The sequence below is a fragment of the Fukomys damarensis genome, unplaced genomic scaffold, assembly GCF_012274545.1.
Source record: "Fukomys damarensis isolate Sample0158 unplaced genomic scaffold, DMR_v1.0_HiC HiC_scaffold_33, whole genome shotgun sequence".
In the NCBI taxonomy this organism is placed as follows: domain Eukaryota; kingdom Metazoa; phylum Chordata; class Mammalia; order Rodentia; family Bathyergidae; genus Fukomys; species Fukomys damarensis.
Genome location: NW_022900945.1, coordinates 27,533,304 through 27,546,616, shown reverse-complemented (window position 1 = coordinate 27,546,616; position 13,313 = coordinate 27,533,304). Strand labels below are relative to the sequence as shown.

Genomic DNA, 13,313 nt, shown 5'->3' with positions numbered 1-13,313 from the left:
TCCTCTTTTTTTTGTCTTCCCTTTCTTCTTTTTTCTCCTCCTCGGTTGAGGAGGAGGAAGTAGAAGAATTTAAAGTTAAAGTTTGTATTTGAGCTTTTATTTTTATATCTTTATATGACTTTCTAAACCTGGTCAGGGAGGGATATAACCTTTTTTCCCCCCCTGGGCTTCTGGACCCCTGGTTGTGAGTATTCGGAGCTTTTTCATTTTGCCCCTGTCTACTGGGCAACTTGTCTTTTTTCTTATCTTGTTCTGGTTCTGATAAGCTATCTTGGTGTTGTTTGAGGGCCAATTGTCCATCTCTTAATATATCTGAATACTTCTCATCCTCAAAATATGTATCAATAATTTTCCATAAAGAATAAATTCTTGGCCTTAACTTCTTCTCCGTTTTTAGAATCTTTAATTGGGCTCCCAATTCCTTCCAAGCCTCCCTAGTTATTTTTTTTGATGTTTCAAATCAAGGTGCTGCCGCCTGGATGTCATTCAGAAATCGCTGTTGAAAAGAATTTGAGAGGGATAGCCCCTGGATCTTTAATAATTTTTTCAGGATTTTCAAAAAAGGAGAGGATTGCATTGCCCCCATTCTCCAGGATAACTTATCTTCCTTATGTAGGTCGCCTCAGTTTTGAATCCTCCTGTTCAGCACAGGGACCTTCTCCGATGTCTGGATCTGTTGTCTTGAGATTATTCCCAGCGTCCCGGGTTTCGGCACCAGTTGTCGCGAGCCGCTTGCCAGCAAGAAAGCACGCAACACTCAGGATCCTTCTGAAGCTTTTTTATTATCTTGGGAGAAGGTCTAAAGATCTTATAAAAAACCTTCCTTTATATATCCTGCTAACTATATTAACTCGACAGAAACAAGAAGTTATAAGATCACGACTATAGCACATTCCGATCACTATCAGGGGAACAAACTTCAGGCAGGGAGCAACCATAAAAGCAATGTCGCCATCCCAGAACAAACATCTTGATCAAGGATGACTTAAACAAAGAACTTCTGTAAATAAGCCACAATCCCAACATAGCTCAGCAAACAGGAGATTGAAATTCCTCACGATGACTTGGCAGCCTGTAGTGTCTGCAGACCAAAGCACTCCACACACTAAGGCTGAAATACAAGTAAAATATTTTGTATTTCCCAATAGCAATATTCAAAATGTATTTATTATGACACCTCACTAGCTGAACTGAAATCATTCATAGGTCTGCTATACTTAGTAAGGATTTCTCGTGGAAATCACAATAATGTAGAAAACTTACAGAAAAGCAATAAGTCAATATATGGCATAAAACTTATGTCCTTGCAGATGTGAACACTTATTATGATTTCAACTTAGAAATTTATCCTGGAACTCAGCCATCAGGTCCTTATTCATATAGTAATAAACCTAATTAGAATGTGACAATCAACAATTGGTTTACCAGTTTTCAACTGATGTTACATTTGCTAACAGAACACAAGTTTACCAGCACAGGAACTGTACACGGGAACAAAGCAGAAATTCTGAATGAAATGTTGCATCTTTCTTTTTCTATTTATTTTTTCTTTTTTACTTTTTTGTACCTGGGATTGAACTCAGGACCTTGCACTTGCAAAGCAGGCAGTGGAACCACTGAGCTAAATCCCCAGCCCTGAAATGTTGTAATTTCAAAACAGAGAATTGCATAGTACAAACTTTAGATTTCAAAAAGACTCACTTTGGCCTCATATATGGCAAAGAAAAACAAATGAGTACTGCTGATGTCAACATTGCACTATGATGGAAATATTGATAGGGAAACCTCAACAAAATGGAACCCTGAGATGGAAACTTTCTACAACAAAATCAAAGGCAGAGTAGATGTTGGTGATATGCTATGCAGCAACTATGATGCAACTTGAAATACAAAGCATTGGCCATAGTTGTGTTTTATTTGATCCTAAACATGTGTGGCATAAATAGTTTGATAGTTTACAAAGAAAATAACAACTGCCAAACACCATGGAGAAATTTACTTATAAGAATGGGACTGGAACTCATAAGGGATCATTTATAGCAGAGAAAAAAACAAAATGTTTCTGCCCAGGAAACTATGCATAAAAACTGTGGAGCACATTGGTAAGCTGACAAGTGAACAGGTAGGTGCAGCATCCCAAAGACCTACCATGACAACAGGAAAATCAAAAAGATGTCAACTGTGCCTTATGGAAAGGACAGGGAAACAAAACATACATGCTATCAGTGTAAGAGACAGTTGTGTATGGAACATGCAGTTTTCACATATGAAGACTGCCTTGGAAGTGACAACTGAAGCAAACATTATTTTTGTTATAGTGTTCCATTGGTATTTTTATTGTAGTTCACATAGGTTTCTATTTCTGATGTTATCTTCTAGGTTTTGTGAGCAAGTAAATAGCTGATCTGAAAATGTTGATGTCTATTCTAAGCATTCATTCATATTTGATATTTATTGATATCTTATTTCCCTGCTAAGTGCACATTGTACAATGTAATAGAAAGCTCCTGACAAAACAGGAAGAGAAGCAAGGTGACAAGAATGGTCTGCCACATACGCTAAGCATATGTGCTGTCAGTGTGAGACATGTTCATGAAACATGCAGTTGTCATGCATTGATCATGCCTTGGATGGGATGTGGCAATTGAAACAAAGATTGTTTTTGTTAAAGAGTTCGATTGGTATTTTCACTGTAGTTTACATAGGTTTTTATTTCTGGTGTTATCTTTTAGGTGTTGTAAGCAAGTACACAGCTGATGTGAAAATGTAAATGTTTATTTTTAATGTGCAAATATATGAATACTTTAATGCTTTATTTTATGTTCCTGTTAACTATACATTGTATAATATAATAAGAACATTGTGACAAAATAGAAAGACCAGTGAGATGTGAAATACATCCTACAAAAAGGCCAGGAATGCAAAACACATGTGCTACCAGTGTAAGTGATACATGTGTATGGAACATGCTGTTGTAATTTTTTGTAGAGTGCTACTGATGTTTTCATTGTAGTCTATATAGAAATTTATTCCTGTTGTTTTAGACTATGTACACCAAAACAATAGTCAATGTTGAAATTTTTAATGTTTTTTATAAACACTCAATAAATATTAAGAATTCAATACTTTATTTTTGTGATTTTTTTGCTTAAGTACTGTTTATTTGTTATAATGAAACTCATAAAATTAAAATTGATAATTGATCAATAGAAATATTCTAAAGAAGAAATGTGGGTGTGACACAGCCATATTTATTCCCCTTTATGACAAAATTAGTGTAATATTCTACAGGTTGTTACTTATTCAATTTGTGGGGTTTCTTCAGTTTAAGAGATATATGAAACACACATAAAGAAATATAAGAAAAATGAACAATGGCTGTGAATGGTAATCTATTGGTATCTTATTCTTTGCTAAGAATAAGATAAGTGAACTGGAAAAAAATAGCTAAGATAGCTGAAATAAAAAGGGAGAGTTTTATCCATAAATACCTTTCCTCCTTTGGACAAAAGGTGCCACTGGGAAATTTAGCTATTCCTTGGGGAGTAGGTGCCAGCATCACAGAAGCCCTGGAAAAGCTGGCCACAGCTGGGTGGCTTTGACCATGACAGCACAGATAGAATAGTGGTGCAGGCGTAACCAAGCCATGTGTAAGAGTTGTTTGAAATGGTGGTGTCTGTTCCTCTTACTCTAGTCAAGTGCCTACTGAAGCTTTCTTCTTTAACAGAAGGTTAGAAAGAGTCCCCATGGGTAAACACCAAGATCCTCAATTTCTACTATCCAGATCTTTCTTCTTACTTCAATACAAATACTCTGTCGGCTTCAGTGTGTTTCCTATAAAAAATTATAATACATGAGGAAGCAGAAAAGTAATGAAGATAATCATATTTTACATACATATTTGCATAAAAGCATTGACTGTGCCATTATTGTGAAAGGAAAGGAAAGTCACCCTTTTGAAGAGTATGGATTACAACTGAAGATTTATAGCTTTTTAATGCGCCAACATTCTTATGTGAAAGTAGAGGTGGTAATATAGATTTTTAAATAGTTTTTTTTGTTGTTGTTGTTGTTTCCTCATTGAGTTTATTGGTACATTTTAGGTATACAGTACAGTTACATTCATTATTGGGATCTTGTACCTTTACATGACAGGTCCTGGTTCTCATTTTTTCCCCTTATCCCTGCCCTCCCTTCATCCCCTCCACCCCTCCTCCTTTACAAACACTTCATTTCCATTTTTTCATTTTCTCATATTTTTTTCTTTTCTCTTATTAGCTTTGCCCTACCCTTCACACTTTCCCTACACCTTTAGCCCTTTTCTTCCTATTTCATATTGTCCATTATATCATTAGGATCTTATGTACTATTATAGTTTATTCACTCCAGAGAAACTATTTGATATTTACACATGTGTGACTTATTTATTTTACTTAGGAGTATATCCTCAAAGTGTATCCATTTTCCTATGAATGAATCTAATTTCTCATTCTTTATGGCTGAGTAATATTCCATTTTATAGAAACCACATCTTCTTTATCCAGTTTCCAACTGATGGGCAAATGGGCTGTTTCCAAGTTTTAACTATTACAAACTGTGCTGCTATAAACATAGTTGTGCATATATCTCTGTGACATGATTTTTCAAATTCTTTTGGAAAGATAACCAGCAGAGGGATGACTGCAAGGCCCAGACTTAGTTCTCCGACCTCCTGAGAGTTGAACTCCACACAGTTCTATTACAGGTTTTCCCACCCTTTCTTTAAAGATGTTCAAAGTTGGAAGCTCAGAAGAACACCCTTTATGACCACCTATGCCTCTGGAGAGTGGATCCAAGGACTGGCACAATCAGAAGGTCTGAGAACAGGTGGGGGGGTGTTCCAAGGGCGCCCTCACAGCTACCTTCCTTGTTGGAGTTGGTGGTGGAGCAGGCAGGGAAGGGTATGGCTACCCAGTCCTGCCAAATGGGCCCAAGCAGGCCAGTGGGAGAGCAGATCTCGGAGCAGCCCTCCCAAGTCTCACCTTCCTTGCTGGGGCTGGTGGCACACAGGCAGGGGAGGGCATGGCTCTAAATAAATAGTTTTTGTTTTTTAATTATAAGAGTTAAGTACATCAGCTCACATTTTTTAAAAAAAAAACTCACTTTTTAAGAACTCTTATTGAGAACCTCGGGGCTGACTCCCATTTAAGATAATCATGACAGTAAGCAACATTGGACAATTCGGAGACTTCTACTAAAATATGCATCTTAGAGTTTCAGTCAGAACATAATGATATTGAGAGGTGCCTGATAAGTGATGATTTATCCCATGAGGAAAGCACTGCCCTTTGTACTTGCAGTGCCTGGCCTAGGCATTTTAGCTTTTCACCCCATGGGACAAAGTTTATTCCTTTATTTCATCAAAACCTCTTTTCACTTTTTATTATAGAAAAGCCTATTTTCACATCAGTCCCTCAAAACAAATATGTACACAAATGTAAAAGTTACAAAATATTGAAATAGAAACCAATAGATCTCAAAGAAGAAATAGACAGGTCTACAATTCCTGAGATGACATCAACATCCCTCTCTTGAAAATAAATAGAACAGGGGCCAGGGATGTAGCTCAGTGGCACCATGCCTGCCCGGCAAGTGCAAGTTCCTAAGTTCAATTCCAAGTACCAAAAAAGAAAATAGATATAACAACTAGACGAAAAAAAAAAAACCAATCATCGAGGATATAGAAGAATTCACCATCAACCAAAAATTCTAAAAACATTTATAGAACACTACATTCAAAAACAGCAGGAAATATATTCTTTTCAAGTACTCATGGGAACTTTATTAAGATAGACTAGATCCTAGGCCACAAGACACACCTGAATTTTTTTTAAAGAATTGAAAACATGCAAGTATGTTTTCCAGAAACAATAAGACCAAACTAAATATCAAAAATATAAAATTAAGGAAGAAATCTCTGGGACTGTTAATCTTGGCTATCAACTTGACAGGATTGGAAAATACCTGTGAAATTAGTAAAACATACTTCTAAGTGTGTCTGTGAGTGTTTTTCCAGAGACCATTAACACGTGAGACAGCAAGGTGATATGGGAGGCACCACCCAAAAGAGTCAAAGCTTGGAGGAAAGAAAAATAGAAAGAGGAAGCTCAGTAGCACAGGCTCTCTGGCTCTTTCACCTTTTCTTCTTCCTGGCTGCTATTAGGTGAACAGCTTCTCACCCCGACACACTGTGGTCATGATACTTCTGCCTCGCCCCAAGCCTAAAAGCAATAGAGCAAGCTCATCATCTTTTCTTCACAAGCAATGAAGCAAGTTCACTATGGACTGAAACCTATGAAATCATAAGCCAAAATAAATCTTTCCTCCTTCAGGTTGTTTTCTCAGGTGTTTTATCACATCAATGGAAAGCTGACTAACACATTTTCCAAACAATTGAAAACTAAACAATACATGTCTGTGTAATTCATAGGTCAAAGAAGAAATTCAGTGTCAATTAACTGCACAGCATGTCCTATTTTCTGCCACAACACTATTACAGACTACTTGAAAAGACCAGTATGAAGCTCCTTTACTAAGTTGTAGGAAGCTGTAATTTCTATTCTGATAACACTCCTTACAATGGCTCTGCTCCTGGGCCTTGGAGGCAGAGATCATGGTCCCATCACAGTCTTATCACTTAAGAAATGTACAACCTCAACAAAGCTGTCACCTTTTTTGAACCTCAGAGTCCCTATCTGCAAATGAAAGTAGCAATAATCATTTTCTCATAAAGCTGTGAAAGCTCTAAACTATCTTGAACAAACTGAATACACCCATGTAATTGTCACCTAGATCATTTCCTGGCTCCAGACCTTCTTGTATTCCCCTCCTGTAACTATGACCCAGGTACACCATCAGCTTTGCCTACTTTGTACTCTATGCCAACGAATCATGTAATGTGTACTATTTTTTATCTGGCATTGTTCCTCAACTATATGTTCTAAGATTCACCTGTTACATGTAAATAGAAATTATTCTTTATCTTACTGTTCAGTATTCTATTGGGTGAATATTCCACAGTGTATTTATACTTTTAATCTTTTATGGGCATTAAGGCTCCCACTGTCACTTTGAGGATGGATCGATATTCTAGACCTAAACAAACTATACTCTCCCACATAACTAGTACCTAGGTCAAGAAATAGAAGCCTTCTCATGTTCCCTTCCAGTCAGTGTGCCCCGAGAATAACTAACTTGATCTCAAATATTATCTATTTATAATAGTGTTGTAGTTATTGTTTTGTAGTGTTGGGGATTGAACTCAAGGTCTACTATATGCTAGGAAAGCACTCTACCACTGAGTTACATCCCCAGACTCTATGTAACTTTTTAACTATTGCTGAATTGTTACTTGTTGTTTCTGCTTCTGAAGTTCTGTTTTCTCTTCACTAGCAACTTGTACCAGAAAGTCATTTCCAGTGAATGGAAATAGGTCTTCCTTGTCTGGATGAGAGATTACAGTGCCTTGAAATCATTTGTACAAAAGTATGGTTGGTTTCTCACTAAAGAATCAATCACTTGAAACCACTGAAGTGGGTCAGGGGGTCTCAGGGTAGCCACCTTAAAAAAAACTTACTTTTATCTCTATTGTCCAAGGAAATGGGGCATAATCATAACCTTTGTGACCTGGAGATTTAAATAGAAAACCTGGCCAAAGTTTAGGTCAGTATTTTTCAAATAATGGGTCTTGAACTGTTAATGAATCACAATCAGTATTTGTTTTGTTTTAATTTGTTTTTTGAGATAGGGTATGGTTGCATCACCTAGGAGGGCTTCAAACTTGTAATCATCTTGCCTTATCCTCCCAGGGACTAGAGGTATATACCATAATGCCCCAGTACAATGAGTATGTTTTAATAGATGATATAATAGAAAAAAATCAAGCCATGTGGATCATACAGGAAGGGTAAGTTTAATAAAAAAATTATTTCAAATTTGGACCTAAATGTGTGTGTTTGTGTGTTGGATTGAGGAAATATGTGTCTCAGTGTTAGTTGAGAAATTGTTTCTAGGTGAATCTGAGGGACAGCAGTAAGGTCAGGACTCAGGTCTGACTCAGCTCTTCTGGGACTTGTTGATGCTCCAGAAAGTGGATGTCCATACAATCTGGAAATGTTTGCCATTTGTGTACATAACACAAAACTCAGAGTGCAGGTGAGGGGAGCACTGGCTGTCCTTGGATCTGGGGGTATGGGATCATGCTCTCAGCAAGATCTGAGCAAACCATGTGGTTATCTGGGTCAGGAGTATACAAACATTGCGGTAGGATCATGCAGGGGTAACTCTATGTTTTAGGATGCTGTGGGACAACTGTGTAGTGCCTCAGAAAGAAATTGGCCTTTGTCACCCTTGGAAGCCTTGGGAGGACCTGGTTTTGTAGACTTCTCAACAAGAGAGTTATGAGGCATCTTGCTTACCCAGAAGGTAAGTAAGTGTTTAGGCAATTTCTTGGAAGAAATAAAGGTGATTGGGTTTATGAAATTAGTTATAAGTCATTCATTCAAGAAGTGTTCAAAATACAGATTTATCTCTACTGAACTAATATATTTTTCTATCTACTGCCTGCCCAACTTATTATCAGAATATAGTATTGAACTATAACCTCTGAATTATAGGTAATTTTCACTTGACTACAAAAATTGTTCAATATTAAATGAGTTACTTTTCTTCTGGGTGCATATTCAACTCTAAACTCCATGAGAACAGAGATTATGTCAGGTTTTGTTTGACATTAAATACATTCCTATTTTTCTATATCTAGTAAAAGCTTTAAAAATATTTATTGTTTGAATGAAGGACTGTTTTTAAATCTCCCTATAGTAAGTATATGTTGTCTATTAAATCAGAAAAAAATAATACTATTATGACACACTATATTATACCACATAGCACACCACACTAAAAATAATTCTATTATAAGATTAACTAAAAATGCTTATCTACAAAAAGAGGACTGGTATTTTATTTCCAAAAGATAAACACGTCACCCTCACCATCTCCTTGGTATTGAACTATTTCATTAAGAAGCTAGGAGGAAACTCAGAAAGAAAAGTATTTCAACAGAACATATATACCTTTTGTAATTGTAAGTTTTTTCCCAATTCTTATTACCATTTTCTGTATTTTTTTCTTGGAGAACATATATTTGAAATCTTCATATGTAAGGTATGTACTGCCAAAGTAAGCCCTAAAATGTAAAATAAATGGATAATTTTTCCAGCATGCATACAACCTTATCTGAGCATCCTCTTCTATAACTATTCATAGAAAAATGAGACCTCTCAAAGGTCTGACCTTTATCTTAAAAGCCCAGTGTGAGGTAGAAAAAAAAAGGCTTTATACTTTTTGAGTCATCTAAATTCAGATAAGTGTGGACCATCTGCTTCATTTCAGATCTGTTTAAAAGAAAGCTTCAGATACTTATAATACAGAAGATTTTAGGGGAAAACAAAATAAAAAAGTTTTGTACTGGAGATCAAACTCTGGTCCTTATCCTTGCAAGGCAGGCTGTGGAACCACTGAGATAAATCCCCAGCCCCAAGTCTCTTTTTTAGATCTAAGGAGATCCTATGATACTTTTAAATCTCTCAAATGTGAAGCTTTTCCATTTTCAATTTCATTGAAGACAACAAATTTTCTGATTCAGAAAACTGGAAATGAGTTACACACTGTTATTCCTATTTCTCATAAGATGATCTCAAAGAGATCAGTGTTAAAGGGATGTTACTCCAGGATGAAGCAACATACTTACCCAAATTAATCAAACAGAGACACCCAATGATAACCTCTACCCTAGTTGGAGAATGCCTTTCACCTTTCCCCTGGTTGTTCCGATTGTTTTTAAAAAATAATTCTGGAAATTTGTTTGATAATTTGCTGAAAGAGTGTAGGCTGGGAGAGTTGGCAGGAAAAATTGTTCCTGGGCAAAGTCCAGATTTTCTACTAATCACAGGTTGGGCAGAATGGTATCAGCAGGCAAGGACTAGCAGTGAACACAGGGGAAAGGACATCCCAGGACAAAGGGCAAGAGAAGCAGAGGTAAATCTGTTGATCCAGTCTGGCAATTATACTCCTTTTCACTCCCATGTCATATAATGTTGGGATAACTGCTGATTATCCAGAGAACATATAATAATGTTGTACAAAGGCAGAAGTATCTTATGATTATATAAGCTTATATATAGAAAGCTTGCATAGATATACAAAGATTACATACTATATATAATTTCTGAGACAGGCTTGAAACCTGCTTAGTCATTTTCTTGATGGCAAAAAGACAAATGTGAATGGGGGGGTAGGGGAAAGGAAAGAAGAGAATGGAATTAACATGAGAAAATGAAAAATAATGGAAACAAAGTCTTTGTAGATAGGGAAGGAGGGAGGGGTTGGAGGGAGGGTTGAAGGGAGGGCAGGGGAATGGGGAAAAAATAAGAACCAAGATGGATAATATAAAGGTACAAATTTCCAACAATGAATGTCATTATATTGTATACATTAAATGTACCAATAAAATTAATTTTGAAAAAGACAATTGTAAAAGCTTTCAGTTGCTGGCAGCCAGACAGTAAGAACAGAAGGTCTCTCCTGAAAGGTGGGATTTTTGCCCACACAATACGTTCCCTTTGCATAGGTTCATCAGGTCAGGATGCTTGAAATACATATGCCCTTTGGCTGCCTTCTTCAGTGTTCAAATAGGACATGACATTTGGTGTTAATGTCTAACCATCTGTCCCTAGTAAGCAGTGGACCCCACAGGTGGGTATGAGAGAGTGAAGCTGGTCTGCAAGCATGACTTTGTGGGTCAAGGGAATCTAAAGACTAAGTCTCCTTGAAGAAGCCCAGAAAATGGTATCGAATATCAGTGGGAATGCTTTAGGCTTCAAGAGGTGGCCTAATGTAAAGTAATAGAACAGTGATTAATTCTGTGGATTCTGAGCCAGATTTGGAATCAAATCCTAGCTTTATCACTTAACTAGTCATGTGACTTGTACAGGTAGTTAAGCTCCTATCTCTTAGTTTTCTTACATACAAAATGAAAGAAATAATAAACCTGATGGATCTGTTAGACGCCTTAAATACAAAGGGGCTGAAGATGTAGCTCAGTGGTAGAGAACAAACTTACCATGCTCAAAACCTTTAGAAAATGCATTCCCTCACTTAGCAGGAAGCCCAGAGGTAGAGTCCAGTAGAGTTGGTTAACTCAGCAGCACAACATTGTCATCATTTCTCTGTTCTGCCTTTCTGAATGGTGGCTTTGTTTTTAGATCGAGAGTAAGATAGTTACAGATGTTCCAAATATCACATGTAGAAATAGAGCATATTTACTTTTGAGGCTTTATTTTAAGAGAAAAAGGTAACATTTCAGAAAAACTTTTTCTCAGACATCTAAAATGTCAGTAGCCAGAACTGGTCTTTTGGCAAAGGGAATGAATGAGTTATTCTTATATCAATTAATTCTACCTCTGAAATTGCAGATGGGTCAGCTTTCTCTGGATGCTTGGAAATAAGTGAATGTTTGAATAGTGTTTCGGTTCCAACAAGAATTCATTCATCTTGAAGAGGGTGAGGGAATGGTAAAGAATGGATATCAAATGGTGACCATTACAACTAGGGTGGATAAAGACCAAGTAATGGCTGTTGTGAGGTAGGATGGTACAAAAAAATACAAGAAATAGACCCTGGAGAGATCTATTGAGGTATTTTTTCCCTCCTGAAGAGGGGTATTTAAAGAATTTGGATAAGCCCACAAAAAGGGACAGAGCTATGAAGGACAGCAAATGTCACCTGAGTACCTCATTAGCCCTTTTTTGAGGGTGATAAGGAATAGAATTATGCTAAGTTCACTTGGTAAAAAGCTTTAACCCATTAAAAGCATTACAAATATGATAAGTTCTTGAGTGACATGAAAAGCTGTGAAGGGCCTGAGATTTTACTCTGCATGAAAGCTAGCAAGCTAGCTTGCCATAGTTTCATAGATTCATAGTGGAAGTAACAAAGCAGTTGAATGAGGCTCTAGAAAAAAAATCAATCAGAAATAATTTCTCAGGTAACTACAAAGATGGTGATCATAATGAGAGCGGATACAGATTAAAAAACAAAACATAACAGGAGTTTAGGAAAAACTGAGCCAAACTTTTGAACAAATGGACTTATTACATGCCTACAGACTGTTCCACCCCACATCAGAATACACATTCTTCTCACCTGAACATGGGATGTTCTCCAAAATAGACCACATACTAGCTCATAGAGCATGCTTAAGTAAATGCAAAAAATAAATTATCCCACACGTATTATTAGACTATAGCACAATGAAATTGGAAATTAGTGGCATAAGAAACCACAAAAACTTCATAAACACATGGAAATTAAATAACAATTTCTACAATTAAATGACAATGCTAATAAAGCATATCAGAACTTATGGGATGAAATTACAGCAGTCTTTTGAGGGAAAAGTAAAACAGTGAGTTCTCCTGTAAGAAAAAACACAGCAAGCTCAAAGAAACAACATAATGTTGAACCTCAGTCTCCTAGAAAAAGAAGAGCAAATCAAGCCTAGAGCTCATATGGGAAAGGAAATTATAAAGATCAGAGCAGAAATTGACGCAATGAGGACTAAGAAAACAATACAAAGAGTCAAAGAATTGAAGAGCTTGTTCTTTGAAAGAGTAAATAAAATTAACAAACCCTAGCCAACCTTATCCCCCCCCCAAAAAAAAAACTAGGAATGAAAAGGGCAAAAATCACAGCAGATCTAGCAGAAACTCAGAAGATCATTAATACCTATTTTAAGAACCTGTATTCTAATATCATGGAAAACAGAAAAAAATGGAGAGATTCCTAGATACATATGAATCACCAAATCTGAATTAAGATGATATAAAAATTCAAAATAAACTAATATCAATGAAATTGAAGAAGTAATTAAAAACCTACCAACAGTCAGGGATGTAGCTCTATTGTAATCCAGCAGTACAGCACGTACTTGGCAAGCATGAGGCCCTGAGTTTGAGTCCTAGTACAAAAAAACAAAAATCAACAACAATAACAACAACAACAAAAAAAACCCTACCAACAAAGAAAAGCCCAGGCCCTGATTGATTTGCTGCTTAATCCTACAAGAAATTTAGAGAAGATCTAATGCCACTACTTCTCAAACTCTTTAATGAAATTGAAAGGAAGCAATACTCCCAAATTCATTCCCTGAATATATTGCCCTGATACTAAAACCAGAGAAGGGTCCAACCAAAAAAAAGAGATCTACAGGCCAA

At 36.5% G+C, this 13,313-nt stretch overlaps 1 long non-coding RNA gene across 1 annotated transcript; it reads right to left on the bottom strand.

Moving 5' to 3' along the window:
• Positions 1 to 622: 622 nt before the first annotated feature.
• On the bottom strand, positions 623 to 13,054 carry LOC117283990. The gene is made up of 3 exons (XR_004515025.1): positions 12,979 to 13,054; positions 3,492 to 3,834; positions 623 to 1,111 (listed from the first exon to the last, which is right to left on the bottom strand). It is a non-coding gene; the product is annotated as an uncharacterized LOC117283990 (long non-coding RNA).
• Positions 13,055 to 13,313: the final 259 nt, after the last annotated feature.